The sequence below is a fragment of the Pinus tabuliformis genome, chromosome Q (assembly GCF_031772625.1).
Source record: "Pinus tabuliformis cultivar Carrire ecotype Pingquan chromosome Q, CPIR1, whole genome shotgun sequence".
NCBI classification, from domain to species: Eukaryota; Viridiplantae; Streptophyta; class Pinopsida; order Pinales; family Pinaceae; genus Pinus; species Pinus tabuliformis.
In genome coordinates, this window is record NC_142296.1 from 257,922,708 (window position 1) to 257,941,604 (window position 18,897).

Here is an 18,897-nt window from a genome sequence, read left to right on the forward strand (position 1 = left end):
CTATAGATATTACTAACTCTATGTTCATAAATTTCCATACCATGCATGAACCTCCTAATAATGTGTGGCTATTAGATAGTGGTTACATTAACCACATGACATGAAACAAGAATTTGGTTGCAAATTTGGATCAATCTGTGAAGATAAAGGAAAAGTTGGGGACTGATAAGACTATGGATGTAGATGGAAAAGGAGTGGTCAACATTCTGATCAAGCAGGGGAGCCGAAGACAATCTCAGAGGTATATTATGTCCTTGATATCAAATAGATAAGTGTTGCTCAATTGACACATAAAGGATACATAGTTATGTTTCAAGGATAAGAGTGTGTTATATATGACAAGCCCCCAAGCAAGAAGCTGATAGAAAAGGTGCAGATGATTAGGAAAAACACATTTCCTCTAATTATGAATTATAGTGATCATGTCAGTTCTTTTACAGTTGCATATTCTAATGATTATTGGTTATGGCACTTTCGATTTGGACACTTTCACTTTTATGGTTTAATATTGTGCAGAAACAAATGGTTAGAGGATTAAATCCCATCAAAGAACCTGCTAGTACTTGCGAGTGTTTCATCTTGGGAAAGAAACACCGTGAAAGTTTTACAAAGGGAGTTTCATATATAGCAAAGCAACCTCTTGAGCTAGTGCATGCAAACCTGTATGGACCTATGAGGACACAGTTGATAGGTGGAAGTTGTTACTTCCTCACTTTCATTGAAGCAGAAAGACGGGTTTATTTCTTGAAGCAGAAGTCTGAAACTTTTGCAAAGTTCAAGGAATTCAAAGCCTTAGCAGAGAACCAAACTTATCGACAGATCAAGGTATTATGGTCAGATCGTGGTGGAGAATATTATACAAAGGCATTCCATGATTGCTACAAACAACATGGAATCGAAAGATAGTTTACAACCAGGTACACACCATAGCAGAATGGTGTAGTAGAGAGAAAGAATAACACAATTATTAACATGGAAAGAAGCATGTGAAAAGGAAGAAACTTGTCTAATGAGTATCGGGTAGAAGCAGTTGCATGTGTTTTCTATGTGATAAACAAATCTCCTACAAAGAGCATGATGAAAAAAGTACCAGAAGAAGCATGGTCAAGTATGTCTTGCAACATATCTCATCTTAGAGTATTTGGATGTGTAGCTTATGCACATGTGCCTAAAGAGCTAAGAGGAAAATTCAATGATACAAGTGAAAAATGCATATTTACTGGTTATAGTGAGCAATCGAAAGCTTACAAATTGTATAACCCTGTCACTAAGAAAACCATAGTTAGAATATATGTTGTTTTCAAAGAACAAGAGTCATGAAATGAGTCTGTAGACAAAACAATTGATGCACAAGCACCATTGATGGAAGAGGATGATGTAGCAGAACACGAATAGCAAGGATCAAAATAACAAACACCAAAAAAAGTCACACCAACAAGGACTCCAAGATTTGCTAAGAAGCATGGATGTTCAAGAAGATCAATAGATCAAGATTCTCCCAACAATCAATCAGGTGATTAATCAAGAAATGGTAAGAGAAATATGAAGGGTCTGACATATATTTATGATGATTTGGATATTAGTTCAAAATTTGCATTGTTTTCATTCCAACCTTCTTTGTTTGAAGAAGCAATTAAAGATGAAAATTGGGTGCAAGCCATGGATGAAGAAATTGAAGCTACTGAAAAGAATGATACATGGGATTTGGTTGATTTACCAAAGGATAAAAACCTCATTGGTGTAAAATGGGTGTACAAGGCAAAGATGAATGAGAAAGGTCAAATTGACATATTTAAAGCAAGACTTGTAGCAAAAGGATTCTTGCAACAAACGGGAATAGATTTTGTAGAAATGTTTGCTCTGGTAGCCAAATTGGATACTGTAAGAGAAATTCTAGCCACAACAACTCAAAACAAGTGGAAAGTATATCAGATGGATGTGAAATAAACCTTCTTGAATGGAATTCTAGAAGAAGAAATCTATGTGCAACAACCTCCAGGATATGAATTTGAAGGTAAAAAAGATAAAGTTTACAGGTTGAAGAAAGAACTCTATGGACTTAAGAAAGCACCTAGATCTTGGTATAGCCAAATTGACAGTTACATGATCAAGAATGGATTTTTCAGAAGCAACATTGAGCCTTCATTGTACACAAAGGTAAATGAGCATGGACAAAATTTGATTGTTTGCTTATATGTTGATGAGATGATTCATACAGGTGATTTTGAGTTATATGAATTTAAAGTAGCCATGATGAAAGAATTTCATATGACAAATCTTGGTCTCATGAAATATTTTCTTGGCATAAAAGTTGAGCAATCTAAAAAAGGAATTTTATTTGTCAAAATAAATATGCTAGAGATTTGCTGAAAATATTCAGGATGGAGAATTGCAAACCTGTCCCTACACCAGTTGCAACAGGTACAAAGTTAAGCAAGGATGATTAAGGAACAAATGTCAATCCAACCCTATTCAAAAGATTGGTTGACAACCTCATGCATATCACAACCACAAGACTAGATATTATGTAAGGAGTAAGTTTGATTTCCAGATTTATGGAGACTCCAAAAGATACACATAGGAGAGTAGGAAAAATAATAACAATGTAAACTTTGAAATGGGAACTATAAACTCAAAACGGGAACTTTGGCCAAAAAACCCCAAAAAAACATCAAAAATAGTGCTAAAAACGAAAAGTGTGTATACTGGAACGATGATTTTATTTTTTAGGGGTCAATTTTGAACATGTTTTAAAAATGGCAGTGACTACGAAATTTACTATGAAATTTTCGTGCAAAATATAGCGTCAAAATGAAAAAGTGATATACTGGTACGATGAATTTTTTTTTTAGGGTCAATTTTCAAAATTTTTAAAAATTGCTAGTAAAACCAAATTTTTATGTGCCAAACAAAGTTGTTTATGAGGGTCAATTTTCATTGACGCTGGGGCGATTCTGAGAATCGCCGGGTGGCAGGGTGATTCTCAAAATCGCCCCACCAATTTACCAATTTTCCTCTGGGTATTATGATAATTCTCACTCTCACATGCGGGCGTGAGCACATGGGCGATTCTGAGAATCGCCCTGCCACCCAACGATTCTCAGAATCGCCCCACCAATTTTCCTCTAGGTATTATGATAATTCTCACTCTCACACACAAACAGTAAAAGTACTCGCTCTCAACATGCCCGATACACACATCTCCGGCTATTCGGTGGAGTTCGCATAGATATCGGAGCTTTCAACGTGAGCAATCGTCTTCGAGGAAGTCATGGATAGCGGTGTGAAATTGGTAGTTGTGGTGAAAGTAATTGGCCATACTGGATCATGTATCCTCCACCTGGGAGTGAAACACAAAGCTTGGGAACGATGTTGTGATATCCTTTAGATATGGAAGAGTCATGTTTTTTAACAGAGAAGGATGCCACAGAACGAGACTCCTCCACTCATCCTTGTCGATCTTCCCATCATGTTTTGTATCCGCCTCCTCGAATGTCTTATGAATGATACTTTCAACTACATCATCTGAAAGGTTCATGCCAGATTCTGGAAGGGTAGCTGCGACCATTTGGGGCGATTCTGAGAATCGCCCCGCCACCACAACTGGGGGCGGGGCGGTTGCGAGGTGATTCTCAGAATCGCCCCAAACAGTGCTTACTGGGCATCCAATCTATTTTACACAAGAAAAAGCTAAAATGTAAAGTCAACGTGTTTTCTGCAAGTTGCTTCTGTAAGGATGAACTGAGAACAATTATTGAGAATTTGCAGAACTTTCTTGCACCTTTAGCCATAAATATGCAATGATAATGAACACCCCTGCACACCACTGCATGCTACATTTTTGTGCATTTACAGCTACCAGATGACCACTGGAGTATAATCATGTATCCTCCACCTGGGAGTGAAACACAAAGCTTGGGAACGATGTTGTGATATCCTTTAGATATGGAAGAGTCATGTTTTTTAACAGAGAAGGATGCCGCAGAACGAGACTCCTCCACTCATCCTTGTCGATCTTCCCATCATGTTTTGTATCCGCCTCCTCGAATGTCTTATCAATGATACTTTCAACTACATCATCTGAAAGGTTCATGCCAGATTCTGCAAGGGTAGCTACGACCATTTGGGGCGATTCTGAGAATCGCCCCGCCACCGCCCCGCCACCACAACTGGTGGCGGGGCGGTGGTGGGGCGATTCTCAGAATCGCCCCAAATGGTCGTAGACACAAGTCAAAGCAACATTACGTGAACCCAAGCGTTCTGGTTGGAATTGTGGTGGTAGTCACATATATAGTGAAGTATTTGCAATATAGAGGAAATAGAGGAAACACAGCTAACAATATTTTCACGACGAAAGCTCCATAATGCAGATGGAAAACTTGTGGAGGAGAGAGGAAAACCATAGAGCCCAACTTCTTGTATTGTCCAGAGCTTTGTGGTGGAAAAATATCGAGCAAGGTACACAAAACTTTCACCTCCATCCTCATAATTACCAAACAAATAAATTACATAATTACCTGTCAATGGAGAAACTTCCATCTCGGTTGTTCCATAAACAATGAGAGACTCAAGGAATCTATCACGTTCTTCATTATGTGGAAAAATTCTTGGCAAACTTTTGAATTGGACTGTCAGGGGATTGACTACAAATAAATTGAAATCTGACCGGGCTATCAAAACTAGACCGTCACAAGCAGCTTTCGTGCCTAGAGTCTTCATGCCCAACTCTTCCCAATCACAAGGGATCTTCAACAGAAGCCAGTGGCTTGACGCAATGCTAAAAGCCCATATAGCTAAATTATTATTATTAACCAAAAGGAACTTCTCACTTTGTAGATACATAGACTGGAATTGTTGGGAAGCATAAAATGCAGCCCAATCGTCGCATATAGATCGAGAGGTTATCACATCACTCAATGTGACTCTGAAAAGAATGTTCCCCATTATTTCATATGGAAGCTGAATGAGTTGACCATCTTGTCCATTTCATTTTTCAACAACGGCCTTACAATCTTTCTCAAATGTGCCTTCAGAAATCAGAACGTTGTAATAGCGAGTAAACTCTTGTATGAGAAGCTCCATTGGAATTTTTTCAGCAAAGCGAGTGGCAGCTTCTCTCCATTCAGGAGTGAAGGCGGAACTTGGATTCAGATAATCTACAAATGACTTTCTTTTTCTTCTGCATTTGTATTCTTTATCTCTATTCTGCGAGATAAATTCTTCTATCACGGGAAAGACTGTGCTAGCCACCCCCAAAGGCTTTTCTTTGCTGGGGCTCTCCATATTAAGATTCAATGTCCTTCTAAAATTAATTTCGTTTTCTATATATATATCAACGTTCGAAGAAAGTGGGGCTCAAGTACCAACGGTACACTTTGTGAGGATTGACTCGGGAGGTTAATGACCCCATTTCAAGGGTTATCTTTTGGCCTATCGTTGGACGCTGGCTTTAGAACCATTGCTAGATTTAGAAATAGCAGTCATTTTGACCAAAATTGTCAGCTAGGCGTCTTGCGATGGAGAAATAGCCGTTGGGTTATTTGGAGAGAAATAACGAGACTCGTGTCTACGACCATTTGGGGCGATTCTCAGAATCGACCCACCACACAAACAGATTGGATGTCCAGTAAGCACTGTTTGGGACGATTCTGAGAATCGCCGGGTGGTGGGGCGATTCTCAGAATCGCCCCGCCACCACCCCGCCACCACAACTGGTGGCGGGGCGGTGGCGAGGCGATTCTGAGAATCGCCCCACCACCCGGTGATTCTCAGAATCACCCCAAACAGTGCTTACTGGGCATCCAATCTGTTTTACACAAGAAAAAGCTAAAATGTAAAGTCAACGTGTTTTCTGCAAGTTGCTTCTGTAAGGATGAATTGAGAACAATTATTGAGAATTTGCAGAACTTTCTTGCACCTTTAGCCATAAATATGCAATGATAATGAACACCCCTGCACACCACTGCATGCTACATTTTTGTGCATTTATGGCTACCAGATGACCACTGGAGTATAATCATGTATCCTCCACCTGGGAGTGAAACACAAAGCTTGGGAACGATGTTGTGATATCCTTTAGATATGGAAGAGTCATGTTTTTTAACAGAAACAGATGTCGCAGAACGAGACTCCTCCACTCATCCTTGTCGATCTTCCCATCATGTTTTGTATCCGCCTCCTCGAATGTCTTATCAATGATACTTTCAACTACATCATCTGAAAGGTTCATGCCAGATTTTGCAAGGGTAGCTATGACCATTTGGGGCGATTTTGAGAATCGCCCCGCCACCGCCCCGCCACCACAACTAGTGGCGGGGCGATTCTCAGAATCGCCCCAAATGGTCGTAGACACGAGTCAAAGCAACATTCTGTGAACCCAAGCGTTCTAGTTGGCATTGTGGTGGTAGTCACATATATAGTGAAGTATTTGCAATATAGAGGAAATAGAGGAAACACAGCTAACAATATTTTCACGACGAAAGCTCCGTAATGCAGATGGAAAACTCGTGGAGGAGAGAGGAAAACCATAGAGCCCAACTTCTTGTATTGTCCAGAGCTTTGTGGTGGAAAAATATCGAGCAAGGCACACAAAACTTTCACCTCCATCCTCATAATTACCAAACAAATAAATTACATAATTACCTGTCAATGGAGAAACTTCCATCTCGGTTGTTCCATAAACAATGAGAGACTCAAGGAATCTATCACGTTCTTTAGTATGTGGAAAAATTCTTGGCAAACTTTTGAATTGGACTGTCAGGGGATTGACTACAAATAAATTAAAGTTTGACTGGGCTATCAAAACTAGACCGTCACAAGCAGCTTTCGTGCCTAGAGTCTTCATGCCCAACTCTTCCCAATCACAAGGGATCTTCAACAGAAGCCAGCGGCTTGAGGCAATGCTAAAAGCCCATATAGCTAAATTATTATTATTAACCAAAAGGAACTTCTCACCTTGTAGATACATAGACTGGAATTGTTGGGAAGCATAAAATGCAGCCCAATCGTCGCATATAGATCAAGAGGTTATCACATCACTCAATGTGACTCTGAAAAGAATGTTCCCCATTATTTCATATGGAAGCTGAATGAGTTGACCATCTTGTCCATTTCATTTTTCAACAACGGCCTTACAATCTTTCTCAAATGTGCCTTCAGAAATCGAAACGTTGTAATAGCGAGTAAACTCTTGTATGAGAAGCTCCATTGGAATTTTTTCAACAAAGCGAGTGGCAGCTTCTCTCCATTCAGGAGTGAAGGCGGAACTTGGATTCGGATAATCTACAGATGACTTTCTTTTTCTTCCGCATTTGTATTCTTTATCTCTATTCCGTGAGATAAATTCTTCTATCACGGGAAAGACTGTGCTAGCCACCCCCAAAGGTTCTTCTTTGCTGGGGCTCTCCATATTAAGATTCAATGTCCTTCTAAAATTAATTCCGTTTTCTATATATATATCAATGTTCGAAGGAAGTGGGGCTCAAGTACCAACGGTACACTTTGTGAGGATTGACTCGGGAGGTCAATGACCCCATTTCAAGGGTTATCTTTTGGCCTATCGTCGGACGTTGGCTTCAGAACCGTTGCTAGATTTAGAAATAGCGGTCATTTTGACCAAAATCGTCAACTAGGTGTCTTGCGATGGAGAAATAGCCGTTGGGTTATTTGGAGAGAAATAACGAGACTCGTGTCTACAACCATTTGGGGCGATTCTGAGAATCACCCCGCCACCACAAAAATGGTCGTAGCTACCCTTGCAGAATCTAGCATGAACCTTTCAGATGATGTAGTTGAAAGTATCATTTATAAGACATTCGAGGAGGCAGATACAAAACATGATGGGAAGATCGACAAGGATGAGTGGAGGAGTCTCGTTTTGCGGCATCCTTCTCTGTTAAAAAAAATGACTCTTCCATATCTAAAGGATATCACAACATCGTTCCCAAGCTTTGTGTTTCACTCCCAGGTGGAGGATACATGATCCAGTACGGCCAATTACTTTCACCACAACTGCCAAATTCACACCGCTATCCATGACTTCCTTGAAGACGATTTCTCATGTTGAAAGCTGCGATATCTATGCGAACTCCACCGAATAGCCGGAGATGTGTGTATCGGGCGTGTTGAGAGCGAGTACTTTTATTGTTTGTGTGTGAGAGTGAGAATTATCATAATACCCAGAGGAAAATTGGTGGGGCAATTCTGAGAATCGTCGGGTGGTAGGGCGATTCTCAGAATTGCCCATGTGCTCACGCCCGCATGTGAGAGTGAGAATTATCATAATACCCAGAGGAAAATTGGTAAATTGAAAAATTGGTAAATTGGTGGGGCGATTCTGAGAATCGCCCCAACATCAATGAAAATCGCCCCAAACAATAATATGTTAATGGAAATGGTGATGATAGCTCGATTATGAAATTTGAGATGTTGTCTCATAGCTCCTCCCATGAAAAGTTGTTTTCCAACTCCATGCACGCTTTTATCAGTTGTTTCTTATAGATCGATGCAAAATAACTTCTCTGCATAGCAATTGACTTGGAGGTCACTCTGTACATTACAATAATGAGACGTAGAATAATATGACACGATGGAAAAGATAATGTCATGCTGTGAGTTTGGATACATATTTGAATTTTATTTGTATATGATTTGGATTGCTAATTTTCATTGGTTTTTTTTTCACAGAAAATCTTCAGTACAGTAATTTGAATTTCATTCCAGATGCAAAAATAAACAGTTACTATTTCGATTCCCCATCAAGTATGACAGGCTTCATACTTTAATTGTAAAATTCTGGATTACATATCACAGATCATTTATAGCCTCACTCATTGATCCCTTTGCATCGAAAACAATAGCAAACACTACACTACAAAATAATGCAGAAACAGAACACATAACAATATAAGTTATTCCCGTCTCACTTTAAGTCCAATGTTATAATCTAAACAACATAATTAGCGCAATCTCCTTGCTTCCCTTTCAGATTCTAGCAAAGTAAGGACATCACCCTCTCTGACAGGTCCTTTTACATTCCTCATGATCAGTCGATTCTGATCATCCAAAAATTTTACTCGGACCTGTGTAACTTGACCTCTTGATCCAGTACGGCCAATTACTTTCACCACAACTGCCAATTTCACACCGGTATCCATGACTTCCTGCTTAGATATGTATCAAACTGAGCGATTAATGCTATATGACAATCAAAATAACTTGAAAGAGGTAGTTCACTAAACTACAATAACAATCTTCAGTAAAAAATGGAAGAAAAAAAAAGTTTGATTATATTTGCGTGCTGTAGAAAATAAAGGACTAATGAAGACAACCAAATACATTTCTTGTATTTACGACATAGACATACTTTAGAATCCATGTCAACGACTTTCTAAATGCATGCATATTTACTCTTACATTTTTGTAAGAACCGCACTTAAAAGTCTATCTCAACAACTCACTCTACAATGCTTTGTAACGTAATACTTTGTTTGACTAATGGTGTTTGACTAAAGAGACCGGCATGTTGGCATTATGTTTCTGGTATGGCTATATGTTACAAATGTTGTACTTGATGGCAACTCCCGTGGCAAGGCCCTCAATTTGTTGAAAATAAAGAAGTACGCAGGAAATCAGTTCAGAAGGTGCGTACCCGTAGGTACACCATGCAGGGACTGCGTCCAGATACGCAGGGCAGCCGTTCAGGAGGTGCGTCCCCCCAGTGCACACATTTCAAGGCAGAGAAAAGCACACATGGGGTTTCTTATGTTTTACTCTTGGTATTTAGCCGACGGTATTGGGTTATTATGGTGTCGGCTCGTGGTATTGTTCCATGATTTTAGGAGGAGCTTGCCTATATAAAGCAAAGGAGATCACTTGGCTAAGCATCTTTTGCAATTGAATATCTTTAGATCTGAAATATTGGGTTATGGTCTTAAAAGCTTGATCTATATGAAAGGGAAGTTGAAGGCGAATCTGTGAAGGGTGATCTCTCGAGCGCATGATCAGATCTGAGCAACTGTGCCACTCTGTTGGACTGCCTATTCGGCCCTAATCAGAAGGACGCAGGTGTTTAACAGAAGAGCTGCGTGGGTACGCAGTGCAGAAACTGGAGATCTGCGTCGGGACGCAGTGCAGAAACAAGAGATCTGCGTCGGTACGCAGAGCAGAAGAAGGATACCTGCATCGGTACGCAGAGCAGAAGAAGAAGAGCTGCGTGGGTACGCAGAGCGACTAAGGTTCAGGTGCGTCCCTGCAGTAACAGTACGCGGCGCGATAGTATCTTTGGGTGCGTCCCTGCAGTAACAGTACGCGGCGCGATAGTATCTTTGGGTGCGTCCCTGCAGTAAAAGTACGCAGCGCAGTTCAAGGAACAGTGCGTGGGCACGCAGTGCGGCAGAAGGATCTCTGCGGGTAGACGCAGGAAAGCAGAAGGTGAACTGCGTAGCGACGCAGGCCACAGAAGGGAAAACTGCGTACCTGTCTTAAAAAGTTCTGTTGATTGAATTTTTCTGTTGATAAGGTGTTCTGGGTTAGTTCTGTTATTGCTGATCTGATAACTGTAGTGGACTGTAACTTTCATGTACTTGATGTTCAATTGATGCTTTATGAAAAGAAGTAGGGGGTTGTAGCTCCCTTCCAGGAGAGACTGGAAAACGAGAGAGAGAGAGAGAGTTGTAGCTCTCTGCAGGTTGCAGCCTGCGTACTGGTAAAGGACTGCACCAGTACAAAACCATTGTAAAAGAAGTTTCTAAGTTGAGAGAAGATAGAGACATATTGCAGCAGGTGGTTTTCACCCACATTGGGTTTCCACCTTACATCTTGTGTTCTTTGGTGTGACTATCTTTTTTCTTTGTTCATGCTCATTATTTTATGGTACTGACATGCAAGAATAATTTAAAGAACAAGTAAGGAAGATTTATTAAAAGAATTAGATAATACTGATTCACCCCCCCTCTCAGTATTATTTTCAACAATTGGTATCAAAGCAGGTCCTTCAGAGAAGCTTGATCGCTTGAAGGTAGATCATCATGAGCAACTACGAGAGAGAAGCATCAATCAGGCCACCGGTTTTTGATGGGACAAACTTCAACTATTGGAAGGTAAGAGTTACTGCCTATCTTCAATCTCTTGGTACAGAAGTTTGGGACATTGTAGAGACAGGCTATGCTTTTCCTTCAGCTACTCCTACAGATACAGCCGAGAAAAAGAAGTATGAAACAAATGCGAAAGCAGTCAGTACTCTATTAGGATGTATATCTCAATCAGAATTCATGAAGGTAATGCACTATAAATCCGCAAAAGAGATATGGGACAAAATTGTCACAAGCTATGAAGGAGACGAACAGGTAAAGCGTGCTAAACTTCAAACTCTCAGAATTCAGTATGAGACTCTCAAAATGTATAATGATGAAAGTGTGGCTAACTATTTTCTTCGGGTAGATGAGGTTGTTAATTGTATGAAAAATTTGGGTGAAGAAATAAAAGAGGCTATTGTGGTTGAAAAGGTCCTAAGATCATTGTCCCCCAAGTTTGAATCTAAAGTATCTGCAATAGAAGAAAAAGAAAATCTACGAATTCTTACTATGTCTCAGCTACATGGAATTCTAACTGCTTATGAAATGAGAAAGGGAGGTCCATCAGACAGAAGAGAAGCTGCTTTCAAGGCATCAGGCAAAGGAGATTATTATGAAGCAAGCCACATCCCAGAAGAAGAGGAAGAATAATCAAATTTTGTCAGAAATCTTCAAAGGGGTTCTGGAAGGTTCAGAGGTAAGTTACCTTTTAAATGCTTTGCTTGTGGAAGAGTAGGTCATTATGCTGCAAAATGTCCTTATAAGGATAAAGGAAAGGAACCTGCTAGATGGAACAAGAAACAGAACGCAAATAAGAAAAGCTACTACACTCATGAAGATAATGATGGTCTATCAAACAGTGATGAAGATGAACAAGGTAATGAATATAAGTTATTAATGGCATTTGAAGATGATGATTATATGGATGCTGTAGATGTGGATAACCTGTATGATGAAATTACTAGACTCAAGAGATGTATAGAAGAAAAGAACATGATCATTGATACTCTACAATTTCAAATTGATGAAAAGGAAAAACATCTTGAAAAACTAGAAGGTGAAATTGTTGGTCTTAGAAAAGAGATTGAGAAAACAAAAGCTATTAATCTCAAGTTTGTCAAAGGATCTGAAACTTTGGATGAGATTATCAATGTGCAGCGGTCTCCACTAAACAAGACAGGTCTGGGCTATAATGGAGAAACTTCTCAAGCATCCACCTCAAAAAGTTATCTTGATGCAGCAAGAAGAAATGAGCAAAAGAACAATGAAGATCAACAGGTAAAGCAGGGACGAATTGCAAACAGAAACTATCAAGGGCAATCTATCTTAAGGGTAAACAAAAGCTACAACCAGCCACAGGTAAAATCTTCTCAATTTGGTTCAAGAATAGATGAAAATAGAAATTACAATCAGTTGGCTGGTAGATTCAATAACCGCAGAAGTTTTTTCAATGGACAATGCTTTTCTTGCCATAACTTTGGTCACAAAGCAGCTCAATGTGTTGCATATAAAACGATCATGACTAGGGAAGCTCAAAAACAAAGAAGTATGACAGGGATTACAAAAAGGACCTATAACAACTTTTCGGTTCTTGAAAATGAAGTTGAATGCTCTATTTGCAATAACTTTGGTCATGAATACTCTGAATGCAGGAGCACGTTTCAGCAGAAAAAGGAACAAGCCTCAGGCACCAAAACATGGAGAATAAAGGAACCTCAAACAGAAAGATGTGGGATAGCATTCTATGCAGAGGGACAGGAAAATCTATGGTACATTGACAGTGGATGTTCGAAGCATATGACAGGTGATAAAGAAAAACTTGAGTCTTATTCTGCTCTAGAAAAGGGAAAGAAAGTCTCTTTTGGAAATGATACTCCTGCAACTATAAAAGGAAAAGGCATTGCTCAGTTAAAAGAAAAGGTCAAGGCTGGAAATGTTTTGTATGTTGATGGATTGAAGCATAATCTTCTAAGTGTTAGCCAGATGTGTGATCAAAGAACCGAGGTTATATTCAGATCAAATGGATGTCTTGTTCGTGATCTTGATACAGGTAAAACAGTGATCAAAGGCAAAAGAACTCCAAATAATCTGTACATATTTGAAGAAGGAAAACAACAATGCTATCTGAGCAAGGATGATGAGCACTGGTTATGGCATCGGAGGCTGGGGCATCTAAGCTTTTCACAAATAAGGAAAGCATGCAAATATCAGGCAGTTCGCGATCTTCCAGATATCAAAATTCCTGACAACACCATATGCAAATCATGTCAGTTTGGAAAACAAACCAGAACTAACTTTCCAGAGAAGGAAGGATCAGCTAGCATGCCTCTTGAGCTAGTACATACAGATACATGCGGTCCATTCAGGAAAAGAACACCTAGAGGAGAAGAATATTTGATATTATTTATTGACGATTTCTCCAGGTTTGTCTGGCTAGGAGTTATGAAGCACAAAGATGAGGCATTCGAAAAATTCAAATCCTTCAAAACCTTGGTTGAAAATGAATCAGGTCACAAAATTAAGTGCCTCAGATCCGACAGAGGTGGGGAGTTTACTTCAAATGAATTTTTCGATTTCTGTGAAGAACATGGGATAAGAAGAGAATTCTCTACAGCTAGAACTCCTCAACAAAATGGAGTTGTGGAAAGAATGAACAGAACAGTCCAACAAATGGCTCGTGCTATGCTTGATGAATCAGGAACTCCCGCAACTTTCTGGGGAGAAGCTGCACATGCTGCGGTTGTTATTCTCAACAAAACAAATGTCCGGGTGAACAGCACTCAAACTCCTCATGAACTCTGGAGTAAGACTCCTTCGGTAAAGCACTTCAAAATCTTTGGGAGCAAATGCTATATCAAGAATACTGATGAGCAGCTTGGCAAACTTGAACCTAGAGCAGATGAAGGCATTCTTCTTGGTTACTCTCCACATAGCAAAGCATACAAATGCTACAATAAAAGACTTGGCAGAATTGTTGACAGCATTGATGTAGTGGTTGATGAGAAGGGATACATTCCTAGGCAAGTACATCATGAAGACATCGAAGAAGATGAAGGCTACCCTCAAAGACAGAATGATGAAGAAGAAGAACCTCAAGAAGAACCAGAGGAGCAGACAAGAATAGAAGAGAAAACCCCATCCAGATATGTTCAGAAGAATCATCCAGAATCTCAGATTGTGGGGCAGAAAGAAGCAGGTGTACAAACAAGAAGAACATTTGCAGAAGCCTCAAGCTATTTGGCATTACTCTCCTCCACTGAACCACAAAATGTGAAAGAGGCATGCAAAGATGAATGTTGGGTGAAAGCAATGGATGAAGAACTTGAGCAAATCGAAAAGAACAACACTTGGGAGCTGGTTCCTAGACCAAAGGATAAGAATGTTATCGGAACAAAATGGGTCTTCAAAAACAAATTGAATGAAAATGGAGAAGTAATTAGAAACAAAGCCAGACTTGTTTGTAAAGGGTATGCGCAGCAAGAAGGAATAGACTTTGAAGAAACCTTTGCTCCTGTTGCAAGACTTGAGGCCATCCGAATGTTCCTTGCTCTCTCAAGTTTTCAAAACTTCAAAGTATTTCAAATGGACGTGAAATCAGCCTTTCTGAATGGAGACTTGGAAGAAGAAGTATACATTGAACAGCCAGATGGGTTCATTCTTGGAAATGATCCAAATCTTGTATGCAGATTGAAAAAGGCTCTCTATGGTCTCAAACAAGCTCCAAGGGCTTGGTACTACCGTTTGGACAAATATCTTCATCAACAAGGTTTCTCAAAAGGATCAGCAGATAGCAATCTTTATATAAAAGTTGAAAATGACAAATTGCTAATACTTGTTGTGTATGTAGATGACATTATTTTTGGGAGCAATGAAGAAGCTATGAGTCAAAGCTTTGCCTCGGTCATGCAGAAAGAATTTGAAATGTCTTTGCTAGGAGAATTGACATATTTCCTTGGTTTGCAAATCCAACAAAAAGAAGGAGGAATCTTTTTATCTCAAACCAAGTATCTCAAACAGATTTTGAAGAAATATGGTATGGAAGATGCAAAACTGGTATGTACACCCATGGTCACAGGATGTAGCCTCAGTGCAAATGATGAATCTGCAGCAGTACATCAACCAACCTACAGATCTATGATTGGAAGTTTACTTTATTTGACAGGTACCCGACCGGACATCATGCATGCAGTTGGAATAGTTGGAAGATTTCAGGCAAATCCGAAGGAGACTCATCTTCAGGCAGTGAAGAGAATTTTCAAATATCTTCAAAGGACTCAAAATTATGGCTTATGGTATCCTAGAGATACAGATCTTACACTTCATGCTTATACAGATGCAGATTGGGCCAGAAGCGTGGATGACAGGAAAAGCACAAGTGGTGGTGCGTTCTTTATGGGTTCCAGACTGGTATCTTGGTTCAGCAAGAAATAGAGTTCGATTGCCTTGTCTACAGCTGAAGCGGAATATGTTGCTGCTGCATCTTGTTGCACTCAACTCTTTTGGATGATGCAGACTTTGCAGGATTTTCAAATCACTTGTACACCACCTATCCCCATCTTATGTGATAACACAAGTGCAATCAGCATCTCAAAGAATCCGGTTATGCATTCAAAAACCAAGCACATACCAATCAAGTATCATTTTCTCCGGGAACAAGTGCTTGAACAGAAGATCAAGTTAGAGTATGTTCCTTCTAAGGAACAAGTTGCTGATATTCTCACCAAACCATTGCCCAGGGACACTTTTGAATACCTCAGGCAAAAGCTGGGGGTTGTTGATGCATCATCTTATTGCTGAACCTCTTCTCATTGATGGTACAGGTTCAGGGGGAGCATATAATGCATTGTTGGCATTATGGAGGATGTGCAGAAGGAGATCTTGGAAGTAGCTGCAATATGTCTCTATCTCTTTCATGGTGGATTATGGTTCTTTGCTGCAGATCTGGTTCATTTTCAGGGGGAGCATGATCGTAGGGGGAGCATACCCCTTTGCCCTTGATGTCAAAGGGGGAGAATGAAGCTGAGGTTTGTGAGGTTGCCATCAAGTCCAAAGGGGGAGATTGTTGGCATTATGTTTCTGGTATGGCTATATGTTACAAATGTTGTACTTGATGGCAACTCCCGTGGCAAGGCCCTCAATTTGTTGAAAATAAAGAAGTACGCAGGAAATCAGTTCAGAAGGTGCGTACCCGAAGGTACACCATGCAGGGACTGCATCCAGATACGCAGGGCAGCCGTTCAGGAGGTGCGTCCCCCCAGTGCACACATTTCAAAGCAGAGAAAATCACACATTGGGTTTCTTATGTTTTACTCTTGGTATTTAGCCGCCGGTATTGGGTTATTATGGTGTCGGCTCGTGGTATTGTTCCATGATTTTAGGAGGAGCTTGCCTATATAAAGCAAAGGAGATCACTTGGCTAAGCATCTTTTACAATTGAATATCTTTAGATCTGAAATATTGGGTTATGGTCTTAAAAGCTTGATCTATATGAAAGGGAAGTTGAAGGCGAATCTGTGAAGGGTGATCTCTCGAGCGCATGATCAGATCTGAGCAACTGTGCCACTCTGGTGGACTGCCTATTCGGCCCTAATCAGAAGGACGCAGGTGTTTAACAGAAGAGCTGCGTGGGTACGCAGTGCAGAAACTGGAGATCTGCGTCGAGACGCAGTGCAGAAACAAGAGATCTGCGTCGGTACGCAGAGCAGAAGAAGGATACCTGCGTCGGTACGCAGAGCAGAAGAAGAAGAGCTGCGTGGGTACGCAGAGCGACTAAGGTTCAGGTGCGTCCCTGCAGTAACAGTACGCAGCGCGATAGTATCTTTGGGTGCGTCCCTGCAGTAACAGTACGCGGCGCGATAGTATCTTTGGGTGCGTCCCTGCAGTGAAAGTACGCAGCGCAGTTCAAGGAACAGTGCGTGGGCACGCAGTGCGGCAGAAGGATCTCTGCGGGTAGACGCAGGAAAGCAGAAGGTGAACTGTGTAGCGACGCAGGCCACAGAAGGGAAAACTGCGTACCTGTCTTAAAAAGTTCTGTTGATTGAATTTTTCTGTTGATAAGGTGTTCTGGGTTAGTTCTGTTATTGCTGATCTGATAACTCTAGTGGACTGTAACTTTCATGTACTTGATGTTCAATTGATGCTTTATGAAAAGAAGTAGGGGGTTGTAGCTCCCTTCCAGGAGAGACTGGAAAACGAGAGAGAGAGAGTTGTAGCTCTCTGCAGGTTGCAGCCTGCGTACTGGTAAAGGACTGCACCAGTACAAAACCATTGTAAAAGAAGTTTCTAAGTTGAGAGAAGATAGAGACATATTGCAGCAGGTGGTTTTCACCCACATTGGGTTTCCACCTTACATCTTGTGTTCTTTGGTGTGACTATTTGTTTTCTTTGTTCATGCTCATTATTTTATGGTACTGACATGCAAGAATAATTTAAAGAACAAGTAAGGAAGATTTATTAAAAGAATTAGATAATACTGATTCACCCCCCCTCTCAGTATTATTTTCAACACGGCGTAACATAATACATCTCTGAATAACAGACCATTCTTACTCGTTTTCCATTAGACCATTCAAGTGTGTTTTCTAGTCAATTCATCTTTATCTAAGATATTTACATGAAAATTGATTGAGATTATGGTTTTCACCTTGATTAAGAAGACGTTTAAAATGACCATGTTAAGTATAAAGGAATGGAAATAGGAGTAGTTTTTAAAAGCAAAATCGCGTTCTTTCTAGTGAATTCATGGCAAGACAATAGATGAGTCTAAAATATTTGAAATGCTTTAACAATAAGGTTATAGTTATGGTACAATAATATATTTTTAGTTAATTTTATTAGGAATTCACAAGAGATTATATATATTAGTTTAACATTGAAAGCTTTTTATCGAGGATTAAGAAATACTTCTTTATTATATTAATTTATCCATAAAGGTCATTTACTTTTTAAAAAATAAATTTTGTTACTTTCACTTTAGGTTTGGTTTTTGATCCAATGGGTTTGTATAGATCTCGAGGTAATAAACTCTTTAAATATGACTCTAGGATTTCTAAAAGTATTCTTCCAATATTAATGCGTTTCTATGTCTACAATGTAATCACCACAATGAAATAATAAGCATTTACTACCAACTAGATGTTCATAGCCCCATAATTTTTTTTATATCCCTCGTTACTCCCCCCATTGGGGTGCTTTTCATTTATTTTATTTCTCCCTTTTCTTTTATTTAGATAATAAAAAAAAAAGTTAAAATTAAAATAAAAAACAAGAAAATGTGAAGAAAACGACAACTTAAAAAATGATCAAATTTACAAAATAATTATTTACATTTTATACATTAGAAAATTTAAAGCCAAAAAATAGGTCTTTTAAAAAAAGGGGGTGATGCAGAATACTCACTTTTTAAAATCAGCATGAAAATCACTACCATTCTAAAACGTAATGTACATAAAACTATCATTCCCATGACATTCCTTCCAAAAACTATGCTCTAAAAAAAACATGTTCGTTCTGCATCACCCCTTTTCAAAATCAGGTCACTTTTTTGCTATCTCTACAAAACGGGTAACAGTATCAGTTCCCGTTTCAAAGTTTACATTGTTTAATTTTGAGATACATAACAGGAACTAAAGATTGTGGCATAATTCATGCAAGCACAAAGAAAGATTTTATTGGATATACAGATAATGATTTTGTAGGTAGTTTGGATGATAGGAAAAGCACTTCTGGTTATGTGTTCCATCTTGGTTCAGGTGTGATTTCATGGGCATCTAAGAATCAACTTATTGTAACACTATAATAAACAAAAGTAGAATATGTAGTAGCA

General features: G+C 39.5%; 1 pseudogene; it reads right to left on the reverse strand.

The window, feature by feature from the left end:
• Window positions 1–8,691: 8,691 nt before the first annotated feature.
• LOC149219143 (small ribosomal subunit protein eS28 pseudogene) lies at window positions 8,692–9,157 on the reverse strand (annotated as a pseudogene).
• Window positions 9,158–18,897: the final 9,740 nt, after the last annotated feature.